This window comes from Podarcis raffonei, chromosome 4 (genome assembly GCF_027172205.1).
Source record: "Podarcis raffonei isolate rPodRaf1 chromosome 4, rPodRaf1.pri, whole genome shotgun sequence".
NCBI lineage: Eukaryota > Metazoa > Chordata > Lepidosauria > Squamata > Lacertidae > Podarcis > Podarcis raffonei.
In genome coordinates, this window is record NC_070605.1 from 81,328,903 (window position 1) to 81,345,756 (window position 16,854).

Genomic DNA, 16,854 nt, shown 5'->3' on the forward strand with positions numbered 1-16,854 from the left:
CCTATAATTTTGGGTGGTTGCAGTGGTATTATCCCCCTGGAAATAATTGCTTGGAATTGCTTTTTACCATTAAACTCCCTTTTTTCTAATGTAGAATAAATTAATTATAATTTTGTTTGTTTTTTGTTTAATAACTTCTTTTCTGAAGTTCTCCCAGTTGTAGAAAAAGTAATCAGGGTCTTGAAACATTTTTGAGTTTTTTGTTGACAAATTGATACCTCCCCCTTAGCAAATAATTGCATTGGTAGTAAGAATGTTTGCTAATTCCTCATGGGGAATGTTTTTGGAGGTTACATCTGAGGAACAGGACCTTATCCAGAAGCCTGTCTGCTGTCAGCTGAGCATTCTTCAATACAATAATAATTATTTTTGTGCTACATGGTTCTTTGCAAGCCTCTCTGAAATATACACTTTGCAACGACAATGATATTTTGCCTACTTTATTGTAAACATATTCTCATTAATATATACAATATAATATATAGTATAAAACTGGCAAACTTTTAAGAATGGGTGTTACTTTGTTTCCCTCCTTTCACCATTGCTATCACAGTTCTGTGGCCTTCAGCACTTTTTACGACTGTTCTATAGAAGTGTGCTCTTGCATGTGATTTTGTATTCTAACCTTAGTACTATTACTCTCCATACTGTCCTCAGGATCCATTAAATTATAGGGATACAGAAGCCCAGTAACACTGCCAGCATCTGTAAAGGATTTAAAACATCTGGACAAAATGGACTGAAGACCATATTCTCTTGATTTAAAACACACACACACACACACACACACACACACACACAATTAGCATACTTAGAATTCTCAGCAGTTGTAAACTGAAGAGTATTTTCTGTAATGTACACTCTTAATTGAAGCCATTCCATTTGCACAGGATGTACTCAACGGAAATTAACCCAATCCCCCTCCCTCAGGCAGTCTGTCATACTCCCAAAATACTCCAGGATGTGCTTGTCAACAAAACTGTGGGCCTACATTATTTACTGGGAACAGAGAGGTTGGCACTTCTTTGCCTTGCTGAATGATCAGACATTACTTGATATACAATGCTGATAATTAAGCAATAACCTCTTCATTTTTCTTTCAAGGTTCTTCCCTGTTGTTTAGGCTTTCAAGCATATATACCTGATTACTAGAAAAGGGCAGGAGGGAACAAAACTGAGGGGTTGGGGGAATAAGCCAAAACTAGATAGGGAGCAATATTTCAGCTTGATATTAAGCCCTGAAATGAAATTACACAGAAAAATTAAAACAGGCAAAAACTGTTCTCACATAGAATTGTAGCATTGGAAGGGACCACAAGGGTCATCTAGTACAACACCCTGCAATGCAGGAATCTTTTGCCCAATGTGGGGCTCAAACCCCCAACCCTGAGATTAAGAGTCTCGTGTTCTACCAACTGAGCTATCCGCAGTGTAGAAGGAAAATCATAATAGACCAAAACTGCTCTCACATGTGAATAAGCATTCATAAGAATTATGTATATGGTGTCCAGTGCAATCCTAATCACGCTTACACAAAAGTAATTCTCACTGGGTTCAGTGGGACTTACTCTCTAATAATTTTGTTTAGGGTGGCAGCCTTAAGCTGGTAGGGACACATGAATGAATGCTCCCAGGGACATTGGTTCAAAAACCTGGGGGGGGGGGATATGTTATACATAGCCCATACTGAGATACTGACTGAAAAAGTCTGGGGCAGGATGCTCCCAACGTTCTAATAAAGAGAAGCCAGAACCACACCAGGACCACAAATCTGATTGGCATCATCATCCAGGAACTTATCAAGGGGCTAAGGGTGTGTATGCAGCAGCTGGGAAGGGAACAGAGGAAGCTGGCCATGGGTTAAGGTGAGTGGGTGGGTTGGTGAGTCCATGGCATGCTGGCCAAGCACATGTGCCTGGGGGCGTAGACATCAGGAGAATGGAGGAGAAGCCTCCCTGACACCAGGTATGTTGCAACTGGTTATGCTAAAGGCAATATCATCATTATGAGGGTTAGCTGCTCTGAAAATTTCAAGCCAGGGATGTCTACTGCATGTCAGTGCCCAGGCCGCTGTGAGCACATTCCTAATGCACTGATGGCTACCATGCACCTCATCAAGCATGCCATGGCAGACACCTCCTGATCATGTTATCACCCCAAACAGCCCCAGAGCATGCCGGGCCATAACGGAACAGAAGGTCACCTGGAGCAGCATAATGCATCTGATGCAACAGCCTCATTCCTTACTTCTCAGTCTTCCTCTTTCTAGACCGGCCATCTAGTAGTTAGGGAACCTTGGTGGCTACCCCTGCACAGAGAGAGAGAGAAGGTATATGCAAGATATTTGATTTTTATTCAATAAACACATTCTTTATCTTTCCCTCCATGCAAGTTACAAGGCTTTGTTATGGTGGGCTTTACACACAACCTTCCACCAATTGCATGTTTCACCTGTGTATATAGTGTGTCCAGATATCCTCCATGGAGGTGGCATATCTGTCAGCACAGGAGAACCTAAGCCAAAGCCTCTCAGCCCACAGTCTTCAGTACAGCAGAAGGAGAGTTGGGAAGCATGGTATTTCCATCAGGTTGGTTGTGAGACCAGCTCCATCTGGACTTCTTCAACTATCACCTAGTAGAAGCCATTCCATCAATTTATAGCACAGAGAGACAAAGACAGAGGTCTGAAGCAGGGTTGTGCTTTTCCATGGAGTCCCTCTCTCAGTGGTCACTGGGCAACAGCTGAGGGAGAGATGGGGAGGAAAAATATAGCTCCCTCAAGCTCCTCCTCTCCCTGAACTGTTTCCATTCCTGGTCATTATAAGAACCTGAAAATCCGACAAACTATTAAGAATTGGTGTGTGCATTCCCTTGTTTCCCTCCTTTCACAATTTCTCCTTTTTCCGTTACAACTTTTAAAATTGTAAGCCTGCTCAAGGCAGCAACTCTAATTTTCATCGCTTGTGTTTTAACTGTTCTGGAAGGCTTTTGAGCTAAAGAGAAGGGCAAAGTAAAAAAATAAATAAAAAGCATTATATAAACAACACTTCAGAGTGAATATGGCAATGAGTAAGGCTGCTTGTCTTTTAGCTCTGCAATCTGTTATAGTTTTAGCTTGCTTTTATTTCAAATAGTTTTTTATATAAGCAATGTAGCACAGGACTGTACACAGTATCTCAGAAAAGCTCCATGGCTTAAACTGTCAACTAAAAATGATGACAGTAGTATACAAAAAAGGGGAGCATAATGGCTACACTGAATCTGAGTCATATGTCTAACAGTTTATTTAAAAATGAGAGCAGACAAAAAATAAGGTTGGCAACAATGGGTTCCTGAATGAAGAGGAAGAATACCCACACCAATTTGAGCTGGGCAACTAGAACAAGGAAGAGCCAGAGGAGAAAGAGAAGATGTGAATAATGTTGCACCTGACTTGAGCCACAGATTATATTTACGGCTATCAAAGCAGAGGACACACAACAGCCCTGCCTGCAACTTGTTGTTCACCAAGCTAAATGCAGCCATCAGCTAAATGTGCTTGATAGGAACACAATAAGCCTCTATTATAGCCGCCTGTCTGGCTTGGAAAAAAGCAGGGAGAAGTGTCGGAAATTCAAGCCCATATCAGCAGAAACTGGCAACAATCCCAGGCACCCGGCTTGATTCCCTGTTGACCTCCCTGGCTGCATTCCCCAGCAAGCGCAGGTTAGGTCTCGATAGGCGATTCTTCTTAAACGTGGGAAGAACACACCCCCTCTTTCCTGCCCCCCCTGGCAGGGGAAAGAGATAGACAGAAACATATTTACATGCTTTTATTTCTGTCTTTGCAGCGTTACAAAAAACATGACTGCTCTCTTCAAACTCCAGCAGTGTCGTGACAAACACTTCCTGCACTTCCTGGACAGGAACAAACGGAAGAGCTCATATTACACTCTGAGCTAATTCCGGTGCCTCGCACTGTGAATTGACTGTCCCTCTGTTTCCCACGGGCAGTCCCAACATTCCCATCATGTTTACTTTTAAAGCTAGGACTTTGCAGCAGCATTGCTTCATTATCGTAACATACTCCCCCATATGAATCAATGTGCGCTGCGAACATAGCTTGATCCAGAGAAGAAAACAAACAGTTGTTATACATATAACACTCCCCTGTTGTTTCAGTTCCACCCTTGGAACTACCCGCCACTGGTTTCCCCAGTGTGCCTCTCTGGTTGTCTGACTTCCAAGGAATGAGTGCATCTGCATTACCTTGGCTAGGGAATGTAGTGTTACGTTTAGCAACTCCCTGTCGTGTCTTTGTCTCTGACTTAGACACAGCTTCAACCTGTCTTGAGTTGTTAACAATAGTAACACATGCAACAGCTGAGTTAGCAAACTCTTTTGAATACCTCTTGGGTGGTACACCCTTTGTAACTCTCTCGGACCTGCATATGATGTGCTGATCCTCTCTGTTCACTGGTTCAGTCTCAGGACTCTTTGGAGAACCAGTTCCAATAGTAAACAGTGGTTCATCCTCCACCTGTGAAGGTCTAGCCATTGTGTGAGATTTCCTCTCAATGACTGTGTCAACTGAGCTCCTTGAGCTATCACTGTCACTCTCAGTACCACTGCAATCAGTAAAATCATCATCATCATCTGAATTGTCCTCAGTGGGAAATGTGTGAACAATTACTCTCTCCTGTTCAGGAGCACTCTCTAGAAATTTTGTGAGAATCACCTGACCAGATTCAGACAAAATTACTCTGTAGAGACCCTTTTCATAACCCACAAAAATGCCTCTGGCATTCTTTTCTCCACCTGGAGCTTCAGTCACAACATGAGACCCAAAAACCTTAAAATGGGCTACAGAAGGTTTTCTGTGAAATAGCTTTTCAAAAGGAGAACACCCTAAACCTTTTGAAACCTTTCTCAACCACGAGTAACAAAAACACAATAGCGATTCTGCCCAATACTCATGTGGCAAATGTGAACTCAGCAATTGCGCCTTCATCCCATTTTGCAATTCTTTGTTCACTTGCACACAGACACTTTTGTTCCATGCTCCTGCAGAAACAGCAGTCTTGTGCCTTATCCCTTTCTTATCCTGAAAATCCTGTAAAAGAAAAACTGGCTTTTCATCTGTGAAAAGACAATCAATGTTAGCATCATGAACAGTCTTAACCTTGTCACAAAACTCTTTAAACCTTTCTAAGGCTTCTTGTGGTTTCTGCAATATATATATCCGCACATAATGAGTGAAATAATCCACACACACAAGATAATATCTTGCATTGCCTCTAGATGGTGCTAGAGGACCAATCACATCAGCATACACTCGCTGAAATGCACTGTTAACTTTGGTCGCCTTCTGGACGTCCTTCGCCATACCTGCAAGAGAAATAATGTTAGATTCAGATGCATTACAAGTTATGCAATCACTTTGATCAAAAGTCAACAAATACAGTCCATCTTTTTCTTTGGCAGAAAGATACAGCTCTCCATCTTTGAAGATTTTGCAGCTTTCTCTATCATAGGACAAAGTCAGTCCTTTCTTTGTGATCTGCGAAACACTCAGCAGATTGAACTTTAAATCAGGAACCAAATACACATTGTTAATAGTCAAGTTCAGACTTTCAAGATACACAGTTCCAAACCCGGTCGCTTCCAGCTCCTGGCCATTGGCCTGTTTCACAGCGAAGCTTTGCTTCTTAAACGTTGAAAACAGTCCTTGGCGTGACGTCATGTGTTGCGTGCAACCAGTGTCCAAAACAAAAGCGTTTTCCACTTCTGGTGTGGCTTTTAGTGACATCAAAGCCATTGCAGGTTTCACCTGGGACTTGGTACGACTTTTGCCTGACGCCTCAGGCTTTGCAGAGCTCCCCTTAGCTCCTTTCTGTTGACGTGGCTTCTTACAATTCTGCTGAAGATGCCCAGTCTGTCCACAATTGAAACAACGGACAACGTTCAAAGCAACAGCCTGTTCTTCACTTGCACTAGCAGTGGGGGTGTCAGAACTTCGAGCTTCTCTCCCCCTGTCTTTGACATCTATTGCAGCAAGGCGGTCTCTCTCATTGAGAATCACGGCACAAATTCTCTCCGCCGTAAGATCTCTGGCAGGTAGAGAACCCAGCTGACTTGCAACCGTTTTATAAGTCTGATTAAGGCTGTTAATAATCATGAAGCAGAATATCTCTTCCTGTAGAGGAAAATTGCGTTGCGCCATCTGCTGGCGTAAGAATTTCATCTCTGTCAGATGCGCTTGTACATCTCCATCAGGCGCTAGCCTAAGATTGGTCAGCTTTTCAAAATGCAGCAACGCTGAAGAACCAGCATCTCTTTGGTGTATTCTACGCAGCGTTTGCCAAATCTCACGCACGTATTCCAAATCCTGAATATGCACGAGTTGATCATCTGAGACACACAGAATTATGGCCGTCCTGGCTCTCACATTCTGTGAATTCCAACTTGGTGTTGGTGCAGGAGGGATGGGGTTATCAATCACCCCAAAAATCCTCTGATTCTGAAGCAGAGCCTTCATCTTTACAGACCATGAGGCATAATTCTCATTAGTCAGTGGAGGTGGGTAAGGTAAGCCTCCCCCCTTCGTGGTATCCATTTTGAATCCAAGTTTGAGCTCTCACTCTCGAGCCTCTAAAATCCAATAGCTGGCTGTTTACTCTTTGCACCTGGCAGCTAAACGCAGGCTGCTTTGAAAGTCCCTCAAAGAGCAGTGAGATAGCAGACAAACAAATGCTGTTTTTCTAGCCTCTAACACTGTCAGCCGTGTTGGCTAGTAACTTTCCACTTTCTTTTCAAGCTAACTATCTCCGAAGTAGCTGAAAAAAACTGAAGTCTCGTTGCTTAGCAACTGGACATTCCAGGTTTGAGCAGCAAACCGTTATCAGTCCCAGGAACACGAAGAATGTGGCTGTCTCTCAGTGCTGTTTTTCTATCCAAAAAACAGCTTTTGTGAACCAGAGAAGAATCAATCTGCGTTCACTCTTTTAGCCCATAAATCAGCATACCTTGGGGTTCCGTTGCTCATTGCTTACTAGCAAAAACGTCTGCTTCGGTGTTCAGCTGTTCGTTGTAGCCTCCATCCGCACGCTACCACAAACTCCTTTATCTCCTTGCAGAGGATGAATACGATCCATCAACCTCATTTGCTGCTTTCATGGATCGATGCCATCGGCTCCGTGCTACCAGATGTCGGAAATTCAAGCCCATATCAGCAGAAACTGGCAACAATCCCAGGCACCCGGCTTGATTCCCTGTTGACCTCCCTGGCTGCATTCCCCAGCAAGCGCAGGCTAGGTCTCGATAGGCGATTCTTCTTAAACGTAGGAAGAACACCCCCCCTCTTTCCTGCCCCCCCTGGCAGGGGAAAGAGATAGACAGAAACATATTTACATGCTTTTATTTCTGTCTTTGCAGCGTTACAAAAAACATGACTGCTCTCTTCAAACTCCAGCAGTGTAGTGACAAACACTTCCTGCACTTCCTGGACAGGAACAAACGGAAGAGCTCATATTACACTCTGAGCTAATTCCGGTGCTTCGCACTGTGAATTGACTGTCCCTCTGTTTCCCATGGGCAGTCCCAACATTCCCATCATGTTTACTTTTCAAGCTAGGACTTTGCAGCAGCATTGCTTCATTATCGTACGTCAAGATATTGGCTTGTTGCGTTGGCTTGTTTGAGTTGGAGGGTCACAAACTGTACAAGCCTGCCCATGCTGAATCATAGTCTGGAACTTCAGTCCCCTCTCACTCATATGACATGCTTTTCTATTATTTGCCTATACTTGTCAAAACGCTTTTAAAATTTGCCACAGTTGCTTGCATATGCAATGTATTTAGAAAAAATGGTTAATCCAGTATCTAGTGCTGCGGAACTATTTCCAATAGGAGCCTTTTGATCACGGTGTGGAAGGTGGAATTATCCTTCCTCTTGGAGCCAATTCAGTACAGCAGTACACACGCTTACCTGTGGGGAACACATAAAGTATGACAGGCACCACAGACAGTCATGGTTTCTCAGTATACTTGGTGTCCAGCACATGCTTCTTAAAAAAGAAGACATGTCTCCCTTCACAGTTTGTGTGTTTCCCACAAAGAACATTGGTGTATACCCCCAAAGCATGCCTGCCACACTGAAGTGTTAGTTGGTCCTTAGATTACTGTAACACTTCTGAAATACAGTATTACTGATTTACTCTCAATATTTAGCCCCCCTTTCTGTTAAAAATAAAATTGTTAAGATACCTATTATCTTCTCCCTGGGTTTCCTTACCAGTTTTGGGAATATTTTAATGAGATCCTTTCTGTGATCAGCCAGCCTTTGGCTATGACGTTTATCACAGAGGGTTGGATACCTATGTGCCTGCTCAGCAGTGCCGGATTTACGTATAAGCTAAAGAAGCTATAGCTTAGGGCATCACTCTCTTGGGCCCTCAAAATTTTTTTCCACTATTAATAGACTTCTTAATTGTTTTTCAGTTCAACAATTACTTTGATAAAATACATACGGTATTTTGTTATGTGCAAATGGCTTTAGATACCTATTAGGTCCATAAATTACCATATAGCATATATTCAACACAAAAACCAGTGACAATTTGTTGTTGACAAAGGACAGCTGGACATATAAAGGGCTCCATTACCTTCAGTAGCTTAGGGCCTCATCAAACCTAAATCTGGCCCTGCTGCTCAGTATGCCATCAAGGTGCTAACTACTGATAGGTAACTTCAAGGCTCCTTTTTCATGGGAAAAAATTGTTCAGGTGAACAATGGGTGAATAGTTCCAGTTCCTTGTCTTAAGCTGTGTACATGCTGTACCTTTAAAGCGCATTCTTTCCCTCAAAGTATTATGGGCATTGTAGTTTGTTAAGGCTTGTTGGGAATTGTAAATGAGTAAACTAAGGGCTAGCCCACCCATGAGGCAAGATGAGGTGAATGCCTCAGGTAGCAGAATCAGCAGGGGCAGCAGATGCTGACATTATTCTTAATTCCCTCCCTTGTTTCTGATGTAGATCTTCATTCACCCCTTTATGTGGTTCGCCTCAGTTGCCCAAATGTCTTGTGCCATCTCTGAAGAAACTAGAGTGTCCAGAATAATGTGAATGAAATCATGTGCTTCAAATGTGTTTTAAATGTATATTGTGTACACAGCTTTATGTACATGAACTTGATAAATCCAGCCAGGTACCAAGAAACCGCTTGGCTCCTTTCTAGACATTTAATGTTCAAATCTAGATATATGCTCTAAGATACACATCATGTCTATAGATGGTATCTTGGCTTCCTGTACCCTCTGACCATCTGTCCAGAAGTATCACACCCACTTACTGGTTATTCAAAACATTAGTCAAAATGCCAGGCAAAGGAGAGGTGGTGTGTGTCTGCCAGTCTCTGTGAGCAACATGGCTTATTTGGGAGGGGGGATTCTGTCTCAAATCTAAGAGTATTTTCCAATTATAAATTTAATTTTACTTGCTGAGGAAAACTCATGACCTTTGCCTGACTAACACATGAAGATGGCTTAACATTCAAAAGCAAGTAGAAAAATTGGTCCAATGCAGGCACTCTGTTTATAAGCTATCTCATTCATGGCACACAGCAGTATGCAAGGGTAAGATGAATCACAAAGGACTGACTAGCTGACCCACAAGACAACAGCTGAAGTGACATAAGAGAAGGATTATTAACAGAATCACCCCCTCTAATAGTGAACTCAGATCTTGAGTGCAGACAGCTATGTAGCCAAAAGAAGAGTCAATGACAAACCAAAATTATCAGCAAGTTCAAGGAACCCCAAGGATTGCAGGAATACAAAATAACAGCAACAATGGATAAACTTGAGGACCAAACAAACACCCTCTGGTATTTCAACAACCCCAGAAAGCTGAGTTTCATTTGGGGAAGCATAATTTTCCACACAGGTTGGAAAATTAGGGAGAGGGACAAAATACTGGAGGAGGGCCTGACTAGAACTCTGAAAAAGAGTGTGTCCCTGTTAAAAAGGGCAGATACACAGCAGCTTTTCGTTCCAAGCACCATTTGCAATATATAATGCTTTTTCCAGATGTGGCAGAGGACTGAGTCATTCAGAGCTCCCTGGTTTCATAAGCTACAAAGGAATCAACTTAATTATCACATCAGATTAATCATTGCAATGCACTTTTCAGCAGACAAAATACGTTACAATGCCCTGAATCGTTAACAAAAAGACAAGAAACCACTGTGCTTCAGTATTCCAAATATTTATTTTGGCACGACAATGAGACCTTTTTAACCCAGCTATATCCTTTGCTGGGCCTCAAGGAAACACTAACAGCAAGTAGCAAGAAGAAATCAGTTCAAGAGGTCCAGAAAGGCAGGGAAAATGAAAAGGGATGTTTGGGAAACACTGTGAAGCAGTAGACATATTAATTATTCTAACAACACAATAAGATCCTTTTCCTAGCTCCCCCCTAAGCAGTACTGCAATAAAACTTACTAAATTAGACTTCAAGGCTCACAGTTATATTCAGAAAGAGAGCCAGAAGTGAAGTCAATTGGCAAAAGGAGAGTGCAGAGGCAGAATAAATTGGATAACTATTCTACAATAAACAAACATAATACAAGCATTAAAACTTTTAAAGTCACGTCTAGTGAATAGTTCCATTCTGTAATGAAAGGGCAAACTACAATACTGAATTACAAAAAGAAATGCTATTGTTACATACGCTTCAGGTTACAGACTCCGCTAACCCAGAAATAGTACCTCGGGTTAAGAACTTTGCTTCAGGATGAGAACAGAAATTGTGCTCCGGTGGCGCGGTGGCAGCAGAAGGCCCCATTAGCTAAAGTGGTGCTTCAGGTTAAGAACAGTTTCAGGTTAAGAACAGACCTCCAGAACGAATTAAGTACTTAACCTGAGGTACCACTGTATATGCATTTAACACTGAAGAATAAGAACCTGGTCAGTGTCCTTGACTCCATGACTGAGTTTAGGTTTCCAGCACCCTGCAGAATTCTTGAGGTCAAAGACTGTAAGCAGACCAACATTCAGATTTCTCCTGAATTGAAAGGGGATTAATAATACTACAGATTAACATTTGAACACCTACTCGTAATAAACCCTGTCCCACATTGCCACCTATGAAAAGTGTGCTTAATACTATGCCCACATACAGCCAGCAATGGGTCTACCCACTGCCTGCCAATACCAAGTTGTATCTGCTCAGCAGCAGTGATTCAGCTAAGGCTGGACCTTGAGGCTGAGTTCATAAACATGACTGGCTAACCCACCCACCCCTGCCACATGACCATTAAGTCTAGGGTCTAAAATTACTTAGATGCTCCACTGGTCAACACTATTTTATTATTCGCCCAACAGAATTCTGGCATGAGCCTTAAGAGCTGTGCTGGATCAGGTCAAAGGCTCATCCAGTCCAGTACTCTGTTCCCAGTGGCCAACCAGTTGCTTCTAGGAAGCTGTGCTGGATCAGGTCAAAGGCTCATCAGGTCAAAGGCTCATCCAGTCCAGTACTCTGTTCGCAGTGGCCAACCAGTTGCTTCCAGGAAGCCCACAAGTCAAATGTGAGCACAACAGTACTCTTCCACTCATCCTCCCTGCCGTGCCCAGAAGCTGGTATTCAAGGGCATATGACCCTCTGATGCTGGAGGTAGTATAAGCCCACTGGTAGCGATTGATCACCACATTCTGTGTGAATCTGTCTAATCCCATTTTAAAACTACTTTTAATGGTAGCCACCACCACATCTTGCAGTAGCAAATTCCAAGTTTTAACAATGTGCTGTATGAAGATGTTTGCCTTGAACCTCCCACCATTCAGCTTCATTGAGTTACCTCAGGTAATAGTATTATGTGAGAGGCCTATCCATTTTCTACACACCATACATATAATTCTATATCAAGCTTCCTCAACCTTGGCCCTCCATATGTTTTTGAGACTACAATTCCCATCATCCCTGACCACTGGTCCTGCTAGCTAGGGATCATGGGAGTTGTAGGCCAAAAACATCTGGAGGGCCGAGGCTGAGGAAGCCTGTTCTATATCATATCACTTCCCCTTGTTTGCCTTTTCTTCTTCCTAAGCTAAAAAGCTGCAAATGCTACATGCCAGTCAACCTTTCCTCAAAGACCTCTAATAATTTCCCCACACCTTCCTGCTTCTCCAGCTATCAACTGGACAAAAAGCTACAACCCTTCAGGCCCAGCTTGTAAGTGAAATGACTGGTCATAACCAGTTGGGCCGGTCTGCATGCACATCTCTGGAAGATCCAGAGATGGGTAGACAAAAATCAAGCCCTTCTAAGAAGAAGAAAAACATCTGAGGATGTTGAATATTTTCTTTAAACTAAATGTTCTAGTCACTTCACTTCAAAAATAATATTGTATAGCTAGAAAGGGTTGGGAAAAGGCTAATCAAGGGGATGGAGCCACTTCCCTATAAGGAAAAGTTACAATATTTGGGGCTTTTCGTTTAGAAAAAAAGGCAGGAAAGAGGAGACACAATGGAGGCATATACAATTACAATTTTTGTAAACCACTTTGAGGTTTTTGTACAATCAGTGCATATATTTTACGAAATTAATAATAATAATAAATATTCATGGTGTGCAAAAAGTGGATAAATAAAAAGTTTTCTTTCTCTCTTTTAACTCTAGAGCTCAATGGACATCAGATGAAACTGAATGGCGAAAGATTAAAGGCATGTAAGAGATTCCCATTTGCTTGGAAATTAGTATCTTCTCTTCACATTTTATGGTGTGTAGCACTACAGACACCAATGTGCACACATGAAATATGCCTATATTGCTGCATAAGTAAATCGTTTGTCTTCTAAGTTGTTTTATTCTGCTATAGTATATGGACTAACACAATACATGCTATTCCAATTCTGAATAATGTGTGACTGGGACAAAGGCTGATAAACTGTTATTTGCTATATTTCTACACTAGAAAAGCCCAGGATTCTGCCAACACCTGGAACTCCTAACTCACCATGTTTTAGTTTATGAACTTGCTGAAGTTGCTTAATGGCTGAGTCACGTACAAGCACTTTTCACGTGTTCCAAACCAGACTCAGCACTGACCCCAGGATCCCTTGCTGTTGTGCTGTACAAAGGGTTGGGGCTAGTTTTTCTTCTTCTTTTTCTCCTCCTCCTCCTCCTCTCTCTCTCTCTCATTTAAACAAGTGTTAATTTATAAGCAAGACTAAACATTTAAGCCAATCCAGCTTTTGGAATTTCCCAATGGAAAATTGCAGTCTTTGAGGTCAGTGTAATCTTAGCACTAGGACTATCAGTCACTTGAAACTTTTCCATTATAGAGGAACAGTAACTTCTACAAGCTTGCCAGCTGAACCAATTTTATCTGGAGTGTTTTGATGGAAGGACCCAGCTGGTGAAACCATGAGAATCTTGGCTTTCCCCCAAGCAGATGCAGACTTTAAGACTTGTGCACACATAAAAACAAGATACATTGTAAAATCCCAGAATGAGCTGAACAATTTTTAATATTAAGTACCAATTTAATTGTTCAGTTGGAGGGTTTTGGGCTAAGCAGCAACTCAAATTAGAACATTAGATTTTTTTATACTCTATGTGCAATTTTAAAAATACATAAGACAGCATTAGCCCTGCATTTATTGAACAGCAGCCCTCCATGTTCCATAGAAATAAGCTGCATTCATAAATGAAAAATCTTTCAAAAGCAGCTTGTGATTTGGCATGGGGCTCTGCTGTTCTAAGGGGAGAAAGGTTTTCCGAAATCTCACTAGCATACCCCAGCTCTTTCAATGAACCTAAAGTAGCTCTTTTGATTCTAGCCATTCTGTTATGATTAGGGCTCTCATCCTGTGAGCTCATAACATTTACAGAAATGAGGCCAAGGTAGGGTTGCTGTACTTTATGAATAGCCTCCTTATGTGAACACTTGCTTTACTCCTACTCCACCTATTCTGCAAATATTTTGAGGGGGTAAAGGAAACGACAAGAGTCACCAACGGGAGAACAAAGACATAACATGCATGGATACGGGGCAATAGCAGAAAATAATGGCTGCAATTTATTTTTTCAACCTATGATGTGATAGCAGAAAGGGGAATAGAAACACTAAGAAGTAGATATAGTCCCTTCTGCTGTCCATGTGAATCATTCCTAAGGACAGGATTTTGGAAACAGTTGGAAATCTGCCTGGATGCTTCCAGATAGAGAGTTCATAGTGCTACCATTGTTCTTCTGCTGTAAGCTAAAAGCAGAATGGCAAGCAGCCATTATCCATGCTTCTGGACTCATATTACACTGTTTGGTGTGTGCACCCACTATATTACATACCTATGGTGGGCATGGCATAGCTGTGTGAGCAGTGTTGTCCTCTTCCCCACCCCTCAACCATACTTCCGACATTTTGAAGCATGTGCTTCTCAGAACCATTTTAGCACCATTTTTGTGTGTGCATGCACCTGGATTTGTGTCTATAGAGTACCTACACTACAGGTCAAGATGATTGCAGCTCATCTTACTTTCAAGTAAGCATGGTTACACAACCGGGCTCTAATTCCTGTAGATTTTACCTGAGGGTGCCAGATTTCTAATGTAGCCAATTCCACAACTGGATCTAGAGCAACACAATTTCCTCTGCTTGTTAGCTGTACTATCTACTACAACACAATTCTGGGTTGTATTCAACCAAATTTTACTCAAAGTAGACCTACTGAAATGAATAAACATAAGTTACTCATGTCAGTTAAGTTTGATGGGTTTATCCGACTAGGACTAGTGTTGAGTACCACTTTTTTTTTTAACATAGTGTCTACAGCACAGGGCTGACAGATGCCTACCTTCCAGGATTATAGGTGGAACCTACACAGATTTTCTAAGAAAGCAAGTAGATGGCTAGAGGATTGTAACTTTACAGGATTACAGACAAAATTTACATGTCTGTACTTGGAAGCAAGCACTGCTGTTTACAGTGTGATCAACTAATTAAATAGCTTAAATTGAAATGTGTGGGTTGAGGAAATCTCATTCCAGGAAACAATTAATTGGTTGATCAAGAGAAAGGATTTGTGGTGCATGACATGAAATGGCTCCAAAACCAGAAAAGCATAGCAAGCAGTAGAGAAAGAAGGAACATACCTAACATGTAATTACCTTATCCAAGGACAACCCCTTCCATTGTCTCACCATTATCTGTAAAGAGCTGGCAATATTTACCTCCTTAACAGATTTTGAACGGTAAGAAAAAATATAGAGGAAGCATAGACTCATAGAACTGTCGAGTTGGAAGGGACCATGAGGATCATCTCTAATCCAACCCCCTGCAATGAAGGAATTATTTTGCCCAATGTGGGGCTCGAACCCCAAACCCTGAAATCAAGAGTCTCAGTTATATGAAAACATAGGACGATAACAGTTACAATGGAAATAGAATGGAAACAATGGAAACAGTTACAATGGAAACAGTTACAATGGAAATCTAATAAAATTGCATTAAGGAGGCATAGCAATTGTGCATTAGAAGCCTCATCTGGAAGCATTCCAGGCTTGCAAGTATGAAGCACGTCCTCCAAAAGTATTTTTGATGGTTCCCATAATCTGTTTTCAGTGCTTAGTCAAAAACATGAAAAACTACAATAAGTTCTTACAATATCCGAGAAGTGCCTTTACTCTTTAAGAATGTGGAAAAACTTTATCTAGCAGCTCACAAACCTAGGATGAGATTTCTCAGTCTTAGGTATGATAACTCAAAAGTTAAATTCTATGTTTACTCAGAAATAAATATGCATAGGCAAACTGAGAAGTCTAAGATTGCAGTTATACATATTTATTCCTAAAACCCAAAGGATTCAATAGAACTTACTGCTGAATAATCATACTTAGGACTGTACTGGTAGTCAATTATTTAGTGTTTAAATACCTAGTTAATTGATTAGTAGTTAATCACCTAAGCTTTGTCACAGATCAAAATGGCTTTCTCCAGTGGGGATTTTCCGAGTGTTCTGAAGATGGGTCAGCCTGTGTTCAAAGTGCTTCATGTACAGTACTTTATTTCAGTAATCCTTCCAGCAGTTCTACAAGGTCGCTATTAATATCCTCATATTGCAGACTGGGGGAAGGGGTGGGGTTGAGAAAATAATGATTTGATTGTTTACAATACTGCACCAGCTGTTTCCCATTCCAATTAAATGTAACTTTTGCTTTCTTAATAATGTGGTATCCTTTGACTCTGCAACTGCAAGTTGTTGTTTAAGAACAACTGTCTACCTTCTCCAGTTTCATCATTTAGAAGCAAGGCAATGAATCGATCAAGTCTTCAATCTTAAGCAAATTTACGAGGGAGTATGTCCTAGTTAACTGTGACATACTTCTGAGAAAACATACATGATTTTCTGCCTTGTTAACTTTATAGATGCACTTACCTGGGAGAAAGAACCAATGAAGTTTGTAGGCATGCATTGGACTGGTATGTATAAATGCTGTGCAGCCAACCATTTGCATGTATACTCAGATATAAATCCTGATGTGTTCAGTGTGGACTTACTTTCAAGTAGACGTGCAGAGGGTTCTGATGATGCAGATTCTAGTCCAGGAAAGCTTATGCCACAATAAATTTATTATTGTTAACAGCCTCCTTCACTCTTCTGCCCCAATAGATCAGCAGCGTGACTCCTGGAATTCCTAAGCAGCAATCTAAACACACGAAGAGCCAGGTACAGGCTCTGTACATGCTGCACACATATGAAAGGTTCCAGGTTCAACCCTGCCCATCTTCAAGGAGGGCTGAAGAACTGCTGCCAGTCAGTGTAGAGTCTATACCAAGACAGGAGACTCCAACTAAACATCAGGAAGATATTTCTGATGG